The 24,285-nt window shown below is 37.6% G+C and overlaps 1 protein-coding gene across 2 annotated transcripts in view; it reads left to right on the top strand.

Annotated features, from left to right (window-relative positions):
* The first annotated feature begins 3,645 nt into the window (after positions 1-3,645).
* LOC108260989 (spectrin beta chain, non-erythrocytic 1) overlaps positions 3,646-24,285 on the top strand; it is a 108,486-nt gene continuing 87,846 nt past the window's right edge. For both annotated transcript variants that reach the window (XM_053677575.1, XM_017461779.3), the window contains exon 1: positions 3,646-3,832. The gene's annotated coding sequence lies outside the window, so the exon portion shown is untranslated. The remainder of the gene's footprint in view (positions 3,833-24,285) is intronic.

Raw genomic sequence — 24,285 nt, 5'->3', positions numbered from 1 at the left:
TATTTTTCTTCATTTAAGGATTGATGTTTTTTTCATACTTAATATTTCTTTTGTTTTCTATGTATTTTCTATGTATAATTGAAATACATAATTGATATTTAATGTTTTTCTGAAATTATGGGATTTTCATGAATACCAAATCTCTTCTGCAATTGCTTGTATGAACGATTTGTGAAAAAAAAAAAAATGTATCCAGATTGCTAAATGATGCCCAGATGTTTAGCTCTCATAAAATGCTATGCTTATAGATTTTAACTTCTTGTCAAGAGATATGTAATGGACATCTGATATAGCTATGGTATACATGTTTGAGTTTATGCATGAGCATATAATATAAACATAAGTGTTTGTGAGTGAATTGTTGGTGTGTAAAAGGCAAAATACTTGTAACATTGCTAGGTAAATTTGCTTGCTGGCTGCAGTAACATTAGCTGATTGCAGTAATCTTAGCTGATGTACCTCACATTGATTTCCTCTCAAGTTAGTGGGGTTTGCAATATTCATAAAGGAATGTTTATAAAGGAAAAAGTGCTGCTTGTAAGATGTACTGTTGCTCTCAACAATTCTGCAGTTTCTGTTTGGTATATGCCATACTGAAATACCCAATAAATACAGTGTTTTGACCCAAAGATCTTTTTTTCCCTTCAGTTCAAACCCATGTTCACAAATACTGTTCACAGATGTGTGTTGTACAATGACATCTGCACTTTTTACTACATGGAGTACAGTTAAAATTGTACTGAACAGAGTAACCGATTATACTCACATACTATTAGATGTCCCTGGATGGCAAGCGTGGGCAGAAATATATATTTGCGAGTGAGTGTAAGAGTGAGTAAACATCCACCCACCCGCTCACTTTCTCTTGCCTGGAATCAGGGTGTTTTTTTTCATTGTTGGTCCTCCTCTTCATCATGGCCCTTTCTCCACTGACAGGAGCCCGGGAGACTCTGTGCCGTGGCCATAGCAACGGCATTGCACAAAGCAGCCCTACACAGGAGAAATGAAGCACACACCCCTGCCTACTCAACACGGCTGCATGTTTGAAAATTTGGAAGAATTTCTATGAATCAACTTTCATGAAAAATGACGGTTAAAGTCAGTGCAGGGTTAGTGGCTATAGTCGGTCTTACAACTTAATTTCCCCTAGAATGGTTTGACTTGTCTAGGCTGGCCTCAGGCTTTCTATTATTCAAATCCCAGTTGAACATACCGCATGGTCTATTAAATAACAAACTGTAAGCTAAACCAGAACTCATGTCTATTTGGTGTTCTCTAGTATCATGTTACACAAAATTTGTATGTAGTTTCACTAACAGATAGTAGAGCCACATCATAAAAACTGTAAATTCAGAGAAGTTCAGTATTCAAAATCTACAAAACTTCAAGTATTTATTGAAGACTTGAAAGATTGGTACCCAAAATAGTTATTTATTACAGTGAATAAAACAGGGAGACCTGGTGTACCCGCAATACTCCGAAAAGTGTATCATGATGTGAATTTATTGTGATAATAAAATAAAATCCTATTTTATCTCAGCCAGCTGTAGGGTAGAGTAGTCTTTCCAGAAAAGAGCCCTAACCTTTTACAAGCACCTAAGTGCCAAGGTCACAGCAGCAATAAAACTGCAATAATATTCTTCTATATTGTTCATGTGAAAAATAATGATATTACTCTGCCTTTCTAGCCTTTCGATTTGTGACAGGTGTTGTGGTGTTGAGTGGAGAGCTTATGTTTAGCATGATATAAAACTAATATGCTGGATTAATGTGTTGCTTTTAAGGATGTGGCTTTCCATTATGTTACTAAATGTTGTAGCAACTAGCTCATTTACAAATGTATTATTGAAATAAGGGTTAAAAAAAAGAGGTTCAATTAAGAATGGTACAGTGTATTATTATAGTGGCTGATATTTCTGTTAAACACTACAGGGTGCATCCACATATACCTGTTGAGTGTTTCTGGAGAGGCAGGAGTTGCTAAGCAACTATAAGACATCCATGACAACTTGGCTCCTACAATAATGATTGAAATGTGAATTGTTTCATACAAAGCATAGTAAAATGCTATGATTAGCCTCTGTCAAAATGAAAAGCTGGCACATAAAACAGGGTCCTTAATTAGAACAACTGTGCCCTATGCAGTAAAATTGAGTTTTAGCAATTTGGCACATTTATTGGTACCATGCTTCTGCTCAGATAATTATTTATATATTTCCTAAAGGTTTTTATCCAACACTGACAAGTAGGGCAGAATCAAATGTGAGTATGTAGTGGCAATATAGCTTCAAATCGAATTGCAGTTTTATCACAGCAGCTACACTGTAACTGTGGCAAACATACTTTAACAAATCCTATTGGCTAAATTTTAAGAATTGTTTATAATAATTAAATATTGTATACCCAATTTGAGACTTAATGTATGGCCACTTCATACCTATGTATAAGTCTATGTACACCGATCAACCATAACATTAAATCCACCTACCTAATATTATTGTGTAGGTCCCCCTTTTGCCACCAAAACAGCTGTTATTACCACATCAGAAATAATCCAAAAACAAAGTAGAACCATTATTCCGGTAACCATGTCTAATTTATTTTTGGGTCTAATCTTGTCCATTATTATACAAATGCACAAGTGTAAATAAAATGGAATCCTGCACTGTTTACAATGGAAGTAAGTAGTTAGCAGTGTTACATAACCTTATCATTTTACCAATATAAAAGTCAACATGAGTGGCTCCCATGACTAATTATGTGCCACTGGTCTGAAGAGAATATCCTGCATGTTTATCATATCCCACAATGCACTGCAAATAGGTTAGTATCCAAATTATGTAAATTATATGGCAGTGTTTCTTAAAGCGAGGTCTGGACCACGAGGGGTCCGTGAAATATAGCCACTGGGTATATTTCATTACAGTGGTTTATTACATTTGGTTACATTGGTGGAAATCACAACTCACCATTATCAAATTTGTTATATTTGCCTGCTAGCCTGTATGATTGGTCACTTGTGTTTAATCAGCTAAATAGATGCTACTGTAGACCACTTCCAGGGGCAGGACATAATATTCTAGAAGAGCATTTCACTAGTCAAGACTAGACTAAACTAGTACAACACAAGAATAGTAGAGGATGAGTCGTCAAAAAAACAACAACAATTTTCCTGAAAAAACAGAATATCTCTATTTTAATTATTATTATTATTATTATTATTATTATTATTATTATTTAAATGGATATACTATTGTTTTGGTGGCCATAGCACTAAATGACATGATTTTAGGGGCACTTTAACAACTCAGAAAACAAGTTGGTTTATACATAATGTGAACTTGCATCTAATAACAATAAAAAAAAAAGTGTTCTGTTGGTGGAAAGTTCAATAACAGAAAGCTATATGGTTCCGGTAAATAGCGAAAATATTATTGTACACATTTCATTAATGTTCATGAAAGAATTCTGTACTAAGTAGAATTTATTTTACAGTTAAAGGACGGTGCAAAGAGAACCATGAGAACTTGCTATATAGGGAACACAATACCCATAATGCACCTTGCTGTAGGGAGAGCGCTGTATGCTCACGCGCTCGAGTGAAGTCGACAAGTTGCGCTAGTGCGAGGGCGTGCACTGAAGCCCCGCCCATTTCGTAAGGGAGCCTGCAGTGAGAATCTCTCTCTCTCTCTCTCTCTCTCTCTCTCTGTGTGTGTGTGTTTTTGTGGATGCTGCTGCAGGGACGGTAGATTGTGGCAACAACGTTCATTCTACCTTCCTCGTCCAGCTGCACTCTGTATCCACGTTGAGTTTGGGAGCAGTTCGTCTCTAGGTAGGATTCAAAAAATCACTTCATTTCGACAGATAGAGTCATGGAGTAAGCACGACAAGTCATGCTTGTAATTGACACGCAGTTGCGTTGAACACGGCAGATACCGTGATAGGGTCGATGTTGCATGGCACGAGCTCAGATATGGGGCATTTTAACCCAGTTGTTAATTGACTAATTGAACTAAATTATGACCCTTTAAGACGGTGAGATCTTGAAAGGCGTTGTGCTGCCGGTGCTGAGAGATTGTGCATCTCTTCTGCAGTGTTGATTCAGTGCCAGTGTAGCTCCATTTGCTTAGCACAGATTGTGTAGGCGACGCAATTTAATCCCAGCTATTGTATAACGCTTAACTGTCGCATGCACAAAGCAAGGCCTCGAAATCACAGTTAAAGTTTTCAACCTTCTGTGCCATTTTATCGCACCAGTGCCATTATTTATGTTCAAAACGTGTCTTTTTTGTGAGTCGGCGTCCTGCCTTGCAGTATTCTTCGCCATGCACTGCGATCACACCTTTATTCTGTAATAAAATAACCCAACAAATTGAATAAAATACATAATAATAATAATAATAATAATAATAATAATAATAATAGCTCCGTCATATCGCGCCCTTGTCAGAATGAACGCATGGCTGTGATGTTTCTCTGAAGGTTACCCGGATTTAAACCGCTTGTTGCGCAAGTTTGGGGCAGATCTAATTAGGTCTATGAACAGATTCTGCACAATGCTGCAGGTTTGCAGTATGAAGAGCTGTAAGTGGGAAACGTTTCAAATGAAAGCTCTGCCATGCTGCAGTGTACTTACAGAGACCACCTGCCCAGTTGGAACTTTATTGTGTGCTTCTAGGAGCACACACTGAGAAGAGTGGCACTCAGAGCTGTAGGAGATGGATCATGTTTCTGTGGTGCTTGTCACCTGCTTTATGGTCAAGTTCCAGTGTTTTTTTTCCCCCATCAAAGGTCACCTCTGATGGTGCATTAGTGGCGAAATGTCTAAAAAATAAAAAATATAACATCCAAGTTTACCACTACAATGCATTCAAAATGCATAGCTTTTAAGAAAAATGCAGATTATAGGCTTTCATGTCATTAGTATATTTTTGTTTCAGGGGTAAATATAGGATCAATATACTAAGTATAGCCTTTTTTAAAAAAATAACTCATCCATATATTTTAGGGACCAGAAGTAAGTGAAATTGTTTCTTGTCAGCCATGTGTCCTTACATCATGTACACGAGAGCCATTGAAACATTGAGTTGGCTCTAGATGTGTCGTGTTTCATGAAACTTTTAAAGTTTACTTGAAATAGAAGTATTTGCAGTCTCTCTGCACAGCTCATTAATGTGATCAGGGGTTAAACTAGGATTTTGGAGGTTTAGTAGGAAGAGCCTTATTTCTTTCAGAGGTGACAACTTTGGGCTTCTTTGCTCAAACTGTACATAAACAATTTTTTAAGCCATTCACAGGAGCATTTATGCAAGAAATGTAAATTTACGTAAAGGCTGTTCACTAATGTGAACCTCATTTGTTATATGAATTACTCTGTTAATATTATCTCAATTGTGCACACACATTTAATGAAAATTGTAATTTCATCTTAATGACCTGAAAGTAAAAAAAAAAAAATTAAAATCCAAATTAAATCCATAAATTATTATATTTAATTTATATATAAAATAGAATAATATAAATAAATAAATAATAAATAAAACCAGTTGTTCAGTGAGGACAAACAAAATGCTGCTGTGTAACAGGAGTTCGTGTTGGTCTACATATGTTAGGTGATGTGCTGCAGTGGCTGAACTGCATTACTGGAAGATTTAATGCATCCTGCACTTAGGACACACCCTTTCAATGTTTAGTCATCATTTTGTCATTTTCAGCTCTCTGTAAGCTTTGCCATGTATGGTGTTTCTGGGTGTCACTTAATATAAGTCAGATGTGTCATGCACAAATTATGGGTGATTGGCCAACTACAATTGCATGGTCAGAACACAAGTTTATAGATTTTCCTTGCTTGACAGTTCTATTTCTTTTCTGGCAGACCTGCATGATACTGTGATGCTTTTAAATTAGCACAAAGACTATATTTTCTTTAATGAGCAAATGTGCAGCAACTGTCTTGACTAAAAGAATACATGTTACTACAATGAAATCAAATCATCAAAGAAAGCAGCGTCTGTGTGCATGTCTGTGTGCGTGCGTTTGTGCGCACGTGCGTCTGTATGTGTGCGCGCGCGTTTAATGGTGCACCTCCACTGTAGCCTCCACTCCTTGTCAGACAGTGTTTGATAACTAAAATCTCTCTCTCTCTCTCTCTCTCTCTCTCTCTCTCTCTTTGCCAGTATCAGCCAGAGGAGGATGTCCTCCAGGAGAGTTTTTAATTTAGTTTTTTTCATTTTATTTTTATACCACACTGTGGTATCGACCATGGTACCAAGTATAGTGTACTTTTGGTGGTATCGACTACTAGATTTTTGGTATCGTGACATTCCTAATCTACAGTGGTGCTTAAAAGTTTGTGATATAGAATTGTCTATATTTTTGCATAAATATGACCTAATGACAAATGAGACAAAAATATTGCTAATCTATATAGGGATGCACCATAATGAAAATTTTTGGCCGAAGCCAGATATAATGGAAAAACTTGGCCGAATACGTTTTTTCGCATTTTTTCCATTTATTTTGCCATTTTTTTCACCATTGCATAAATTAGTCAAAATGTGCTTTTTACTATTTTGTCTTGCTTTTCAAAGCAAAAAAATCAAAAACTACAATTTCAAAATATCTATTTAACACTGAACTTTTTTTTTATTCCAGCAGGCATAGGCTACCAACAAGGCACAGTATAACTTTAAATAAATAAATGAGTAAAATAAAAATATTTTGATGTGGTCATCTTTGAGCCCCCCTTGAATAGCCTATGTTAGGACTATAACTGACTGCTGAAAGAATGGAACACTCTGTAGCCTACAACTAAAAAGTGCATTGACAAGAGTACAAAAAATGGTTCCATTCGGTTCTATATGGCTGATTATATTGGGGATATATACTGCTCGCGTCCCTGTACACCTTGTGGAGTATTATAGTAGATGTAGTATAGTTAGATTGTTAATGTTATGTTCCTTGATAGATTTAGTTAGTTTAAACTATAAATTAGTTCATTTAGTCCGCGCTGGTTTTTCCGCTCCCAGTCCATAGTACTAGTTCATGTTTCTTGTTTTGTGTTTTGACCCTGTTTTCTGTGACCGCGACTTTAATTCCTGCTTTGCCCTGTTTATGCCTGTTTGCCGCTCGCCCGACCCTTTGCCTGTCTTGACTACGTTTTTTGACTTACGATTTGAATTTGTCTGGCTGACCTTAAATAAATACATCTTTACCTGCTTCCGTACTCTACTCCCTTACGTCTCGCAACGTGACAGAATACTCCAGAACAGAAACAAAACAAACACACGTGTCCACAGTAAACAATGTCACGGTTGTCAACATCCGTGGAGCATGCGCTTGCTGACCACCCGTGCAGGTAGCTCGTGCATGCGCCCCCCCCCCCGTTCTCTCCAAGCGCGCTGCCAGAAGTGGAGGTCCTGACATTTGTGTGTCTCACTCTGGTTGCTAGGTCATTTGGTCGCGTCATCAATGATGTCATCGTTCGCTCAAATTTATTCGGCCTTTTCACTTATCTTTAATTTCGGTTGCCGAACGTTCGGTGCATTCCTAATTCTATACTATGCTAATATAATATACTAGTAATAGTACTAAATATACTTTGTCATTTATTTATTGAGGAAAAAGATCCAATATTAAATATCTGTGAGTGGCAAAAGTATGTGAACCTTTGCTTTCAGTATCTGGTGTGACCCCCTTGTGCAGCAATAACTGCAACTAAATATTTCCGGTAACTGCTGATCAGTCCTGCACATCGGCTGGGAGGAATTTTAGCTCGTTCCTCAGTACAGAACAGCTTCAACTCTGGGATGTTGCTGGGTCTCCTCAAATTAACTGCTTGCTTCAGCTCCTTTCTCAACATTTATTTTGGATTAAGGTCAGAACTTTGATTTGGCCAGTCCAAAACATTAACTTTATTCTTCTTTAACCATTCTTTGGTAGATGACTTGTGTGCTTAGGATCATTGTCTTGCTGCATGGCCCACTTTCTCTTGAGATTCTGTTCATGGACAGATGTCCTGATATTTTCTTTAATTTGTTGGCATAATTCATTGTTCCATCGACGAATTTTCAAGTCGTCCTGGCCCAAATGCAGCAAAACAGGCCTAAACCATGATACTACCACCACCATGTTTCACAGATGGGATAAGGTTCTTATGTTGGAATGCAGTGTTTTCCTTTCTCCAAACATAACACTTCTCAATTAAACCAAAAAATTATATTTTGGTCTCATCTATCCACAAAACATTTTTCCAATAGCCTTCTGGCTTGTCCATGTGATCTTTAGCAAACTGCAGATTGGCAGCAGTGTTTTTTGTAGAATAGTGACTTGCAGCCATGCACACCATTGTTGTTCAGTGTTCTCCTGATGGTTGACTCATGATCATTAATATTAGCCAATGTGAGAGAGGCCTTTAGTTGCTTAGAAGTTACCCTGGGTTCCTTTGTGACCTTGCGGTCTGTTACACATCTTGCTTTTGGAGTGATCTTTGTTGGTCTCCACTCCAGGGGAGGGTAACTATGGTCTTGAATTTCCTACATTTGTACACAATCTGTCTGACTGTGGATTGATGGAATCCAAACTCTTTAGAGATGCTTTTGTAATCTTTTCCAGCCTGAACAGAAAACATGACTCTAATTTCACTCTAATCTTTCTATCTAAATATCTATCTATCTACTGTATCTATACATTTCAAACCATGACACCTCTACATTTGACCAATCATTGTTTTTCGGCTCAATTCACATCACTGTCATCACCTCAATCAGCACATAAGCATTTTTTTCCACAGATATTTCACACTGTGAACTTCCTGTGCAGCAGACTGTAGGGAAGGATTTAAAAAAATAAATAAATCACTACCCATTTCTTCCAAAATCTCAGTAATGCTAACTGGATTTGAGTCCCAGTAGAAAAATAACTGGAGACGAGGGGTGGCAGTTTGGGGACTCTTCCAGGTCATAGTAAGTAGAACAGTGCAACAAAAAGTAGACTGCTTCCTCCAACTTCACGCTTACCACCTTCAATTTATCATGCAGTGATACTTTTTAAGCCCTGTCGACACATAGTTTGGGCAATATCAATCCTGAGTTCTACTTAACTGCTTATACTTTGTGCATAGTGTACAACATAATGACCTTTGTTGTGCTCCAACTGTAGTGCACTATATGACCGCTAGAATGCCGTTTGGGGTTCAGCTGCAGAAAAAAAGGTGGCAGAAGCACAGATCTGAATGCAATACAGTGAAAATACAAAGTAACCCCATTAAAACCACTCATAATTTCTGTAAAGGGATACTCTGGCCAAAATCTCAAATGTAGCCTCTGTAACATCTATTGTAAACATGCCTACTCGCATCTTGCAGCGACGATGCTGCGGGCTCTTTACTCAATTCAGCTATATTTCCCGATATGAATACCGGGGAACTCCTGATTATGTATTTTGAATGCAACATTTGAAAAACTACAACATTTATGGTGGACATTTGGGTTTGGGGGGGAATGGGGAGAGAACGGGAGAATGTGAGACGGTGCTCACCTGATAATGGTATATTCAGAGAAGACAGATAGCAAGCTGGCAGCTGCTAATAAGCACCATGCATCGCCATTCAGCCTGTGTCCTGTCAGCTAAATGTAGTCTAATGTCACAAATAATTATTCAAATGTTAATGGTTTTAATAAATCTTTCTGGCCTGCCACTATATCAGTGAATTTAAACTAATGCTTGCATTCAGAGTATAAGGTGTGTGTGCGCGCGTGTCTGTGTGTATGCGCTTAGTAGTACATCTTAGCACTTGTAGCCTCTTCAAGTTTACAATTTAATAAAATGACCACTTTATTAGTCATTGTCAGACAGTGTTTGATAACTAAAATATCCCTCTCTCTGTCTCTCTCTTTTTGCCACTATCAGCCAGAGGAGGATGTCCTCCAGGAGAGTTTTTAATTTTATTTACTTTATTTTATTTTATTACTACACCGTGGTATCGACTTTGGTATCGAGTATCTTGTACTTTCGTTGCTATCGGTACCGACTACTAGGTTTTTGGTATCATGACATCCCTAGTATCCGCTAAAGCTAGCGGCATCACATTACGTGCGTATGATGTCATGCGCTGTCGACTAGGAAGCGGCTTATACTTCCGGTTAGAAAAAAAAACGCTCGGGTTCCATTTGAGACAATATTAACTTTCTAAACTTCATACACTAGACGGTACAATGCATAGTGTAAGTGTATAGTATGTCATTTGGGACACAACTTTATTATTTACTCTCTGATGCGTGTTTTCTGAATAGAAGTAAAGTAGTGAGTAACCTCACCCCGTGCCGCACGCAGACCAGCTAATCGATAATGAGATTTGTTGACAACGATTTTCATAATCGATTATTATAGATTTTATCGATTAGTTGTTGCAGCTCTACTTTTAAGGTTATCTACTAAAAGTTGGTTTAGTTTGCGTTGTCCTTCAGTCGAGCACTATAAATTCTGCTGATCAGCCATAACATTAAAACCAGCTGCCTAATATTGTGTCACCAGAACAGATTTTTGACTGAACAGAACAACTTTGACTGGTTGAGGCATAGCCTCCATAAGACAGCTGAAGTTGTGCTGTGGTATCTGGCACCAAGACATTAGCAGCAGATCCTTTAAGTCCTGTAAGTTTGTGCGTCAGATGCTCGATTGGTTTGAGGTCTGGGGAATTTGGAGGCCAAGTCAACACCTTGAACTCTGTCATGTTCCTCAAACCATTCCTGAACTATTTCTGCAGTGTGGCAGGGTGCATTATCCTTTTGAAAGAGGACACTGCCATTAGATAATACCGTTGCCATGAAGGAATGTACTTGGTCTTTACCACTGTTTAGGTAGGTGGTACGTGTCAAAGTGACCTCCACATGAAAAAATAACATCACAATTTGGCCCTTGTCAAAGTCGGTCAGATCCTAATGATTGGCCATGTTTCCTGCTTACAACACATCAGCTTTTAGACCCGAGTTTTCATATGCTGCCTAATATATCCCACCACTTGTGCCATTGTTGGAAATAAACAATGTTATTCACGTCACCTGTCAGTGGTTTCATGTTATGGCTGATCAGTGTATATCTGGTGTCTGTGGAATGCTGTCTTAAACAGTAATACTAAAACGCTTTTGGTTGTGGAAGCATGATAAAAAGGAAGATTTGTTTCAAGTGGAGTTGTTTTTAATCTATCATGAGATGTGCTGTAGTGAATCAGTCAGAGGGTGTTTGCCTTACAGTGCTCCTCTGTTAGTGTGCATCATTGTATCTAAAGCACTATTTGGATGGGACTAGTTTTCTAAACGTAGTTGGCGTTAGTTCCTGTCATCCGATGTCTGTGATTCCATGTACCAATTCAGATGGGACTAATGTCTCCATGTTTATTACAGAGGTGGGAGTGTTTCTGTTTTGTACATCTGGGCGTTGCAGATCACGTGTGCTCATAAGTACTTTTAAATTTAAAAAGTAAAATTTATTGATTTTAATTTATTAAAAGTGCGTATTAAAAAAACTTGCCAAAATAAACTTCACATGATTTTATAGAACTGGCTGCTTATAACAAACCCACTGAAATAAAGACGAGATTACATGTATAATTAAAACTTTATATAATTGAGTGCAGAAATGTCAGTGAGTAATCACCTGACACCTCACTATTACAGTGGCCAGTCTTAACAATTTACGTGACTTGGCTCTTGTTGTTTTTTTTTTTTTTGTTTTTTTTGTAATTTCTTCACCAGGTAGCAAAAACATCTATATCCATACTGAATTGCAAGCAGAAAATGCGCGAGTAAGAGCACTTACAGAGGTTGTGTGAGGAAAAACACAGATTTGGCAGATTCCGACTGGATTAAAATCATGAAGTACGTCTGTGAAACATGAATTTCTCCAACGTTCCTCTAGGAAAATTTGTCCCTTCCACATAGTGCTTAAGGCTACTGCTTCTTTGAATGATGAAAGGCATTAAACCGATATATCGGCAATCAAGTACAACAAGGGATGGGCAGTATGACAATACACATAAAGGTACACAATGTCAGGGGAAAAACCATGATGCCCCCACCACCCCAAAGAACATTGTTTTATTTTATGTTTATTATAAATTATTTAATGATATCCTGTACAAAATTTTAATGTCTACTAGCTGCTTTAATCAGAGTTTTAAATTGTTATAAATATGCTATACAAATATACTGGAGTTATTACAGAAAAGTGCATCATGACCAAATCTGTCACAATATTGACATCTTTTCATTATATTGCACAGTTGTAACTGATACGATGTCCATAGTACTGTAGTTAAAGCAACAACATAGTGTGTGTGTGTGTCTGCGCTTGCTTTAGAGTATTTTAAGCAATACATTTGGATGTGATATAGGGGTATTAAGAGGATTTGATGTAGCATGTGTATGGCCAGAAATACAGGGCTTGCCACTGCTTGGCGGAAAGGCAGTGTGAGCATAAGAAGACTGGGGCAGTGTCCTTGAGCAAGTGTATCTTACTGACCCCCATAAGCAGGACTGCAATAATATGCTGTAGAGTTTTATAGCCAGTTCATTTTGTCCATACAGGCACACTAGGGTTTGATGAGTCATCTGTTGCATCAGGTATGATATTTAAAGTTATTTAAATCCTTTCATTGCAACCTTCTCTTAAAGATGAATTCCAGCATATGTCATGAACAAAATCAACAAACATTGTCAAAATGTAATACCTCTTATTTTCATCATTTCAAATTGTAAAAAGAAAAAAAAAAAAGATGGGAGTTGGCTTTAGACATGAGTAACTTTTTGACACTTTCTGATGTCAGCTGGTCCTGGGGGCATGGGCTTATTTCATTCCCATGATGTTATAATCTCGTTTATGTAACTCGTTGACTTCACACTGTTTGTGATTCGATCATTCAATTCACCCTACCCAAGACATTATTCGCTAATTGGAGCGCAGAGCTTCATTTTGTTGCTTTCTCATTAAATACACTGTGCAAATTTTCTTTTGTGCTAATAGGTTATTATAAAGTTGTGTTTCTGGTATATATGATCAAGAAGAATTTATTAGCTTGAGGAAAAAAAGCTTAGCGTTCAAGGCCACTTTCACATCAGGTTTTAAAAAGCACTTGTTAAAGCAGTGGCAGTTCTAATGCTTATTAAGGTTTTAATCATCTTGCAATTATACTCTTGAAAACAAAGATGTGAGAGTGACAACACCGGCTATTATACAGAAAAGCTGTCAGAGGGTGTAAACACACACACCCATGTGAATGAAAGGACATCTCTTCTTGCCTTTTTCTATTGGCAAATTAGAAATTGTCCCCTTTATTATTTACATTGGTAGATTTGCTCATTCTTGCAATTATCCAACCGGCAATTTAGATCGCAGCAGTACTATGTATAAAATCACACAGATACAGGGCAAGAGCTTCAGTTAATGTTCACATCAAACATTGTAATGGAGAAAAATGTGATCTCAGTGACTTTGATGGTGGCTTGGTTATTGGTGCTGGAAGGACTGGTTTGAGCATTTCAGAAACTACTGATCTCCTGAAGTATCTAGAGTTTGAAAAAACAAAAACATCTTGAAAGTGGTGGGTCTGTGGGTGAAAACACCTTGTGATGAGAGAGATCAGAGGAGAACAGGAGTCTGAGGCTGAGACTACAGTAGGCACAAGCTCGCCCAAACTGGATAGGTGTAGATAAACATAAGCCTCTATTAACATAGAGATTTCTGTTCTTGGCCCAGAAGTTTACATTTACATTTTACATTTATTCACTTAGCAGACGCTTTTATCCAAAGCGACTTACAAATGAGAAAGATACAAGCAAAAAAAAAAAAAATTAAAAAAAGTTAATTCATATTAGAATCAATTGGAAAAAAGGTGTATTCTCGGATAAAGCTGATAAAGCAGAAAAATATATTTGGTGGCCACCCCAAGTATAACTCTCCATGGTTTCCACTTTGTTGCACATTTTGTTAGAATGGTGCCTTGAAATTGGTCATTAATGGTCAGTCCACTATTGCAGTGGCAAACTGAATCATCTGCGTACACCTGGGTTTACAGCGGGACACAAGTTCATTTTAAAATAAGATGAAATCAAAAAAAGTGCATTTTTAATAGGATTAGCAGGATTAATTATAGTCTATTAATTAAAGTCTTGCTAACATAAGTACTATTCAGATATAAATTCAGATATAAATTCTAGAGCTGCAAAAACTAAACAATAATAATCAGTTAGGAAAATCATCATCATTATTATCGATTAGTCGGTCTGTACAACGCACGTTTACTCTGCATTACTTCTGTTCCAAAAACATGTATCGCAAAGTACAGACCAAAGTTGTGTCCCAAATTACGTACTGTGGTCTAGTGTATGAATTTTAGGTGGGTAGTATCCTCTCAAATGGAACACGAGCATTTTTTTTTTACTAGCCAGAATTATAAGCCGTTTCCCAGATGATGGCACATGATATCAAATGCACGTAACGCGACGCCACTAGCTTCAGCAGAATACCCAGAGTCAATGAAAATTAATTTCTTCAGTTTACTGTCCGTCAACGTTACCTTTTATACCCAGCATGACCTCAGTCACCATCAGACGAAGGCGTAATCATGTGACTGCAGAAAAGTGTCCAACCTCCAAGTCCTCTAAAGCAGAGGAGCATTTTATATTAAATGTTGGGAATAAGATTGTAAGCCGCTGTCTTTACAGCTGTTTCACTCCAGTCTGTCTTTGAGAATTGCTCATTCTAACAAGTTTGCCTTTAGGACTCACAGTTAATTCCATTTACTATGCTAAGTCGACACTCAGGTGTTCAAGCTCTCAAGGTGGCTCCTCCCACACAGCCCTCATTGCTCCTGTACTCCCTTCTTTCCTCTGTGTTCACTTGTTCTCCTGGGAGAGTGTGGGAGGGAAAGAAAAAGAGGGGGTTGCTTATGTATGGTGATCTGAAGAAGAAGCTGTGTGTTCACAAGAGAGTGAAAGAGCACTGTGTGCAGTGAGGGAGAGAATATAGTGAATGTTTGGATGCAGAGGGCTGTGGGACATTCTGGCAGCCACACAGTCATATTGCATAAGCACAGGAAATCTGTGGGAGAAGATGATTTACAGGCTGCGAGAGAGAGGGAGAGGGACTGCGGCTGGGATCATGCAGAGCTCTGGCATCCAAATTGCAGTTTGTTTCAATTCTTGTTTAGGTGACTAATACAACCCCAATTCCGAAAAAGGTGGGACAGTGTGGAAAGTGCAAAAATAAATAAAATAGTAATTTGAAAATTCAAGTCACCCTGTACTACATTGAAAACACATTAACACAACTTATTTGATGTTTTACTTTGTGAATTTAATTTCAAAAATACAACCCAGATTCCGTAAAAGTTGGGACACTGTGTAAAATGTAAATAAAAACAGAATGCATTGATTTGCAAATCTCAAACCCATATGTTATTCACAATAGAACATAAACATATCAAATGTTTAAACTGCGTAAATGTCCCATTTTAAGAAAAAACAAATGAAATTGGAATTTAATGGCCGCAACACGTCTCAAAAAAGTTGGGACGGGGGCTACAAAAGGCTGGAAAAGTAAGTGTTACTGAAAAGAAACAGCTGGAAGAACTAATTTTAACTAATTAGGTTAACAGGTAATATGATTAGGTATAAAAAAAGAGTAGCGTAGAGAGGCAGAATCTGTCAGAAGTAAAGATGGCATGGAATCTGGCTGGAAGCATTTGTTGCTCTAAAACCTGTATATACCTTTCAGCATTGATGGTGCCTTTCCAGATGTGCAAGCTGCCCATTCCATAGGCACTAATGCACCCCCATACTATCAGAGATGCAGGCTTTTGAACTGAGCACTGATAAAAAGTCAGATGGCCCCTCTCCTCCTTTAGTACTCTTTAATTTAGAGGATGCGGCATCCATGGTTTCCAAAAAATTATTTCAAATTTCGATTCCTCTGACCACAGAACAGTTTTCCACTTTGCCTCAGTCCATTTTAAATGAGCTTTGGCCCAGAGAAGACGGTGGCGTTTCTGGATCATGTTCACATATGGCTTCTTCTTTGCATGATAGAACTTTAGCCAGCATTTGTGGATGGCACGGTGAACTGTGTTCACAGACAAGGAGTTCTGGAGGTGTTTCTGAGCCCGTGCAGTGATTTTTCATTACAGAAAAATCATGCCTGTTTTTAATGTAGTGACACCTGAGGGCCCAAAGATCACTGGCATGCAATATTGATTTTCACCCTTGTCCCTTTTGCAGAGATTTTTCCAGATTCTCTGAATCTTTTCATGATATTATGTACCGTCGATGATGAGATTCATAATCTTCGCAATTTTACATTTAGGAACATTATTCTGAAATTGTTCCACAAATTGTAGATGCAGTTTTTTGAAGATTGGTGAACCTCTGCTCATCTTTACTTCTGAAAGACACACACACACACACACACACACACACACACACACACACACATACATATACATACATGCATATATATATATATATATATATATATATATATATATATATATATATATATATATATATATATAAATAAAAATAAGAGTATCTTAAAGAGGCAGAGTCTTTCAGAAGTAAAGAGGCCAGAGGTTCTCCAATCATGTTACCGACCTGTTGCCAATTAACCTCTAACTGTTTCTTTTCAGTAACTCTTACTTTTCCAGCCTTTTGTTGCCCTGTCCCAACTTTGAGACCTGTTGTGGCCATCAAATTTAAAAAAAAAAAAATTCTTAAAATGGTACATTTACTCAGTTTAAACATTTGATATGTTTTCAGTGTTCTATTGTGAATAAGATATGGGTTTATGAGATTTGCAAATCATTGCATTCTTTTTTTTATTTACATTTTATTTACAGTTTACACTATGTCCCCACTTTTTTGGAATTTGTGTTGTATACATTCATTTCAAACCTGATAACTGCAACACATTCCAAAAAAGTTGGGACAGTCGACTGTTTACCGCTGTTTAACATCACCTTTTAACACTTAACACCTTAATAACACTTAAGTGTTTGGGTGCTGAAGACACCAGTTGGTTAAGTTTAGAAAGTGGAATTTTCCCCCATTCATCCATTATGCATTTCTTCAGCTGTGCAATTGTACGGGGCCTTCATTGCCTTATTTTTCACTTCATAATGCACCACACATTCTCAATCAAAGACATTTTCGGACTGCAGGCAGGCAAGCACTCTCTGTAATCTGGTTTGGTGTTGTCCTGCTCTGGATGCCAGCATATGTTACTCCAAAATCTGTACTTATCTTTCGGCATTAATGGTGTCCTCACAGATGTGCAAGTTACCCATGCCATGGGCACTAACACACCCCCAATCCATGACAGACGCTGGCTTTTGGACCTGACGCTGATAACAGCTTGGATGGTACTTTTACTTGATGGCCCGGAGAACACGTTGGCTGTTTTATCCAAAAACTATTTGAAATGTCAACTCGTCAGACCAAAAAAAAAACGATTCCACTGTGTTAATGTCCATCTCCAGTTGAGACAGAGCCCAGAGAAATTGGTGACACTTCCGGACGGCTTCTTAACTACTTGATGTATGGCTTCTTAACTTGTATCTGTGGCTGCAGCGGCTAATGGTGTTGAAATGTTTACCAAAGTATTCCCGAGCCCATGTCAGGATATCCATGACAGACTCATGATGGTTTTTAAGACTGTGACGTCTGAGGGATCGGCGATCATGCGCATTCAGAAGAGGTTTTTGGCCTTGCCCTTTACGCACCGAGACTTGACCGGATTCCTTGAATCTTTTAATTATATTGTGCACTGTAATTGTAAAATCCTATCGATTTTGGCTTTGGGGAATGTTGTTCTCAAAGTGTTGAATTATTCGCTGATGCATCTGTCGGCAGATTGCCGAGCCTCGACCCATCCTTGCTCTTGAAACACTAGCCTTTTTTTGGAGGCTCCTTATATACTTTGATTAGACGCTTACCTCATCTGTTTCACATCACCTTCTTATTTCAACTCGTCACATTGCTATTAGTCCTAAATTGCCCTGTCTCAACTTTTTTGGAATGTGTTGCATGCCTCAATTTCAAAATAAACATTTGTCAAAAAAGCTATGCTGTTGATTAGGTAAAATATTAAATTTTTTGTTTAAATACAAAGTACATTTACAAATCACTCCTCTTTGTTTTTATTAGCAGTTTCCATACAGTCCCAACTTTTTCGGAAATGGGGTTGTACATCCCTTCTTCTATATTCTACAGGCTTCCCCAAAAGTCTTTATACATAGGACCATATGTATGCCAGCTCCACATCAGTTGTGCCTTCATTAGTGGATGTTTGTGGACGTCCACCATTTGGTTGGTCCGCAACACGTCAAGTCTTTTTGAATTTTGCACTGTAACATTGTTAACTGCCTTGACTAATAATAATAATAGGTTATTATAATGCTTCACCCCTTTTGTTGTTTAGTTGTCCAGATGAATTACCTGGATAGTGAATTTGTAGGTATTGCTTGTAAGGTATTGCTTGTAACTATTGATGCCTGTATACATGGAAACTTGTAAGATTTATTATGCTAATCAAGAAATCTCTCTGAGATGTTTACCTTTGCTAGCTTGCCTGGTGTTCTGTAAAATTCACAAGAGCATATTTGATTCATATGAATGTCATATGTGGTATACATATGAATTCTTAACTTATGATCAGGTTTCAAGTTTGCCACAAGTTTACTCACTAAGCTTGACTAATGTGAGCACTGAAAATGATTTGCTAGCTGGTTGCATTAGAGGCTAATATGATCAGCATTCTCGTTTTTCTCTCAGGAGAGCATTAACACAGCACCACATTAAAAGCCCATTACTATTTCAGGCAATAGAACATAGTAACAAGGGACTGTTTTGTGAGATCTGTTGTTTGTAGAAGACCAGCAGTCAGTCATGGGTTGATGTCTTTCTTTTCTCCAACAGGTAGCCTTCTTTGGTGTGCCCACTATGCAGTTGGGAGAAGTGATACTACTAGTGGTAGAAGTGAAGCTCTATCTTGATGTTCTCAATCTTTTATTTTTTTTCTTGCACCTTTTTTGGACCCTGCTATGTCTCCCACATCCTTATGTTCATTCCCTTACCATTTTCTATTCTGTCAGATATTCCCCCTCCCACTCTCTTAGTTTGACAGACCTTACAGCTGTAATCTCAGGCATCCTTTTTCAGTGAATGACTAGAAATAATTTTCATGTTCTTTCTTGAGAAATGGACTCTGAAATTCATGATTCACCGTTAAAACATGGAACTCCTACACAAAATGCAAGGTTTTCTAATAGAAGGTCAAAACCTTCTATAAGAAGATCTGCCAACCTTTATGCATTTTGTGTAGGAGTTCCACATTTTAACAGTGGCAGTAGAGTTATCACTCAAAAATCTTTCTTTTTTTATTTCCCCCTCAATAAAAACAGCAGATGAACCAGTTGACATATGAATCTGGAATGATTGACAATTGTGTAGGTCTTTTTGTTCTCTCTCACATCAACTGAGTTCCATCTATCCATTCATCCACTTCCCATAATGCTTATCCTACACAGGGTCACGGGGGAGCCTGGAGCCTTTCCCAGGGACAAGAACTCTGGGCACAAGGCGGGGGAAACCCTGGAAACCCAACCCATTACAGGGTACGATCACACACTCATTCACACACTACGGACAATTTGGAATTGCCATTAGCCTACCACACATGATTTTGGGCTGGAGAGAAACCAGAGTACCCGGAAGAACCCCCCAAAGCACAAATTCTGCGCTTACAGGGCGGAGGCAGGATTTGAGCCCCCAACCCCAGAGGTCCAAGGCAAATATGAATCATGAATTTGATTAAATTTATGTTCTAGCCTTACCGATTTGATTCTCAGAAAATTTTAAACAAAATTTGAATGAATAAAAATTTCCAAATCAAAAATAATGCAAAACCATGTGCATTTTTTCTGTATAAAACTAAATAAATAAAAAATCTACAAACAGAGGTTTGATATTCATATTGTAAACAAAAACTATGGGTTCACCATATCTTTAAAAAAATTTTTTTTTTATAAATTCTCCCCAAATTTTTATTTTGGGAGAGCTCCAAAGTCAGCTAAAATGCCTGTTCCATGACCTCTTTCTTGGGCACTGTAGATCACAGCAGCATGGGACTTGTGTCATTTGAAAGCTACTGAAGAGATCTTTTTAATTGTTAAACTGTGGTTGTGTAACTGTATGACCTATTATGCGCTGGTCCTGGTGATCCAGAGCTATTGGGCCCAGCTTGTACTCTATATATTTTAACTCTGTAGGTTACCCAGATTGTGACTCTGCAACTGCATTAGATGCATAATTAATAGAAAGCTGAGTCACTTTTTACATGCATAGTGTCACAATACATTGTTATACCCCTATCAGTTAACTACATTTATTAGGGATGTCCTAAAAAAATTTTTACCCCCAAAATTTTTACACTCTGTACAAAAAAGATTAAATAAGCCTTTAACTGCAAACTTGTCATAGTAGAAATTTGAGTGCATGTATTTACAGGCTTATGTGGTATATGTGTATTCCAGTGATTTGTGAAAGGACTATATCGAAAATGTTAGTCCTTTAGTAGGACTAAGCATTATTCCTCTTTGGTGGTTAGCAGGTCTGATTAAGTCTTTTATTGCTATTATCAGCTAGAGCTGCAACAACTAATCGATAAAATCGATTATGAAAATAGTCAACGAATCTCATTATTGATTAGTCGGTCTGCGAGTGGCATGGGACACGTTTACTCAGTGTGTAAACCGCTTTAATATGTTTATATCTAATGTATTCTTTTATTGCCTTAAAACTCCATATTATGCACACTGATATGAAATTTTTGAGAGTGCTTGCTTCTTTTTAGAGATAAAAAACTTTTTAGTGACGGCCTCAAATAATGTAATGACAAGTTTTACTTTCATTACAATGCTAATGAAGCTGTTTAGTTACTATTGAGTAATATTGCTTAAAGCAGCACTGATTGATGTTGGATCACATGACCATTGTGCAGAATATCTTTTTACATTTTTGTTGTGTGAAAGAATAAAAATGGTACGGAGACATTCAATTAGTTGTTCAAGTAAACAGTACTTTCTGGTCAATTTCATAATCTGTGCAGTCCTCCCCCCCCCCCCTAGAAATTTACTTTGTGCTTACTTTCTATGAACAAATTGCACCATATTTAAATGACCAGTGACCGTGGTAGTGCTTCAATCAAGAAGCTGTGCACCTGAGAGCCATTTACTATATGCAGCAGAATCTTTGTTTGAATCTCTTGGTTCTCACATGCCTTATAGGGTAAAGGCAAAGTTTGCAAGTTTTTGAATGGAAATGAAGAAAGTAGTTCTATCCCACTCTCTCTCACACAGTTTATCTACAAAAAATACAATTCTAAGATTTAAAAACAATATGAAGCATATGCCAAAATCAGCAGACAAATATTTTTAAAAGCGGTTTGTTGTGGCCGCCTTGGTCTCAGGACCTGATATGAAGATGACTGTATATGATCTTTGACAGAGTAAAGTGACCATTGCTCAACAGTTTGGCTTGAGAGTTGAGATTTGTTCATTTGTTGTATGTATAGGTGTTCCTACTGAATCTTTTCTGGCTTTGTATTGAGTTTTTCTGTTTCTGGCTATGATTTCAACATTGCAATTAAAGGGAGTTTTGTTTGGAAGTGCTTAACAATCCTTTTAGTTTGTACTAACCCTAGACTAAATGACTGGAGCATTTCTTCACCACTTACTTTTGCCAAGCACAACATGGAGCTATCAGACCGTTATATGTAATGTTTATTCAGGTCTGAGAATGTTCAGAATGTTGACTGAGCTTTTGAAAACTATTGAAAACCCCAAGTGCTTGTTTGCATTTCTTGGCAACATCTAGGAATAAGCCCTGTACGTATCAGAGCATTCAGCATTTAACAGTTGCCACTTCACATCACATGGAGCTTGGATTCAGTGAAGTATGGTGTGATACAAATGGCTGTCATGTGCCAAGCCAGATTTCACATATTGACCTCTTCTTTAGACTGTCACAAGACCAGATGACTGTTTCACTATGTAGCCATCATTCTCCAATTAGCGGTTGGTACAACCTCCACATACAAATGTCTGGATTTTCATTTTGAGTAGTTTTGGTATTAGGGTAAAAACTTTTACTATATAGTGTGTTACGATATCAACGATGGTTATCATACATTGTTGTGTAGTATTAGATAGTTGCATCATTTCCTACTGATGGCAAGCTGTTCGTATCTATAGTGTGGGTCTAGGAATTCACTTTTCACTAAAGTTTACTTTAATTGTCTGTGCTTATTAGTAGGAGCTAAGTAGGGGTGAGCGAAATCTTGATTCTCTCTTTAAACAATTCTGCATCGATAAATTCAAAGATGTATTTGTTTAAAGAAATAATAGTGTGAAGTGTCAATTCAAAATTTTTTGGCCACAATTCGAGACCAATTGGGTGGTGGTAAATGTGCTTTTTGTACATTAGAAACTAGCTAATCTAGTCACAACTGTTTTTAGGGAAAATGACAAAGGTGTCTGCATATGCATTAAATCACCCACTAACTCACAACACTTTCATCACTCCCACTGGACAAGAGAGGAAAAAAAACGAGTTGATGAGAATTCGCAAGGGTCAGCCAATCACCAGTTCAGTACTGCACCACTGTCACTGATTGACAATAAGCCTCCTCTTTCTGAAAAGTGCCATTTTGAGAATGTGGGGAAAAAAAAGCGATGGTGACAAAATGGCATTCAGAAATGCATCAATTTTGAAAGTGAAAAGAAACATAAATAAATATTGTAAAGCCACCATTATTGCTTTAGAATTTTATTATAAGATATAATTTAAAAATCTAGATAATCTCAGTGCTATGAAATGTACTGGTGTGTTGCAGTATATCCATCCATCCATCCATCCATCCATCCTTCTTCTATACCACTTAATCCATTTCAGGCTCACGGGGAAACCTGGAGCCTATCCCAGGGAGCGTTTTGCAGTACAATATAATATTTTATTTATTCAAAAATAAGTCTATGAATTAATTTAATCATTTTGCAGGTTTTCATATTACATACACTATTTTTGAGCATTCCAGAGTTTTCTAGAAAACTGTCTCAAAACTGAACTCTCTAGCAAGTGGCAAAACTTACACCCTCACTACAGCTATGCTGGTGTAGAAAACCTGTGCCTTCACTCAGTAGCTGCGTTTACATGGACAACAATAATCCACTCTTAATCCGATTAAGACCATACTCTAATTAAGAAACTACCATGTAAACAGTAATTTTTACTTACCTTAATCTAATTAATGTCATAAACGAAGTAAGCAATAATCTAATTAAGACAGGTGGAGTACTCCTGTTTTAGTCGCATTATGGATGTGTAGTAGTGCCATGTAAACACCTTAATCACATTATGAATGTCGTGTGGGAGTTTTCACCACATTTTGCGACAGGACACGATCACACACGGCAGTTTTACGGCGAACAAGAGAGTTCGGCTGTGTCCCAAACCGCATACTTTCCTACTATAGGCTTGTAGTGGGGAAAAATACATGTATCTTGGCTACTATATAGACGGTAAATACATGATTTGGGAAATACCCACCGCATCAAGCAGTTGTCTATTAGCACGTATAGCATGACAAAGAATTAACTGCACTTAAAGTGTTCGTAAAAAAAAAAAATAAAAACACCCAAAACTGTATACGGTACCATAACAAAGACGAACTCTATGTTGATACATGAAATTCTGGAGGGGCGTCAGACGGCGTGGCGCGGTAACGTAATGACGCGGGCTGTTAATCTGAATATGTTCTAAAACATGTAAAACGGGAACATGACAGGAGTATTCTAAAAGCGACTCATGTAAACATCTTAATCACATTATTATCTTACTCAGATTAAGGTCAATAATTAGATTACTGCTGTTCATGTAAACTTAGTCAGTGTTGCATATGCTAGCGTCACGGAACAGCATTTACTTTAGCAGTAGAAAAAGAAATCAAGCAATTGCATTTCGAGCTGCATTTTGATCATCTTGATAGTTTTCTTACTGCTTTGTGGCACCCAGAATTGAAATCGCATTGAAATATAGGATGCCTAATGTGGTATTCCCACCAGAAAAGGTGAGTAATCAGGCTCTGAGCTTGTGATCAGAAGGTTGAGTTCAAATCCCAGGACCACCAGAGAGCCACTTCTGGGCTTTTGAGCAAGACCCTTAGCTCTCAACTGCATTC

Source organism: Ictalurus punctatus, chromosome 29 (genome assembly GCF_001660625.3).
Source record: "Ictalurus punctatus breed USDA103 chromosome 29, Coco_2.0, whole genome shotgun sequence".
NCBI lineage: Eukaryota > Metazoa > Chordata > Actinopteri > Siluriformes > Ictaluridae > Ictalurus > Ictalurus punctatus.
This window is presented reverse-complemented; position numbering and strand designations above follow the sequence as displayed.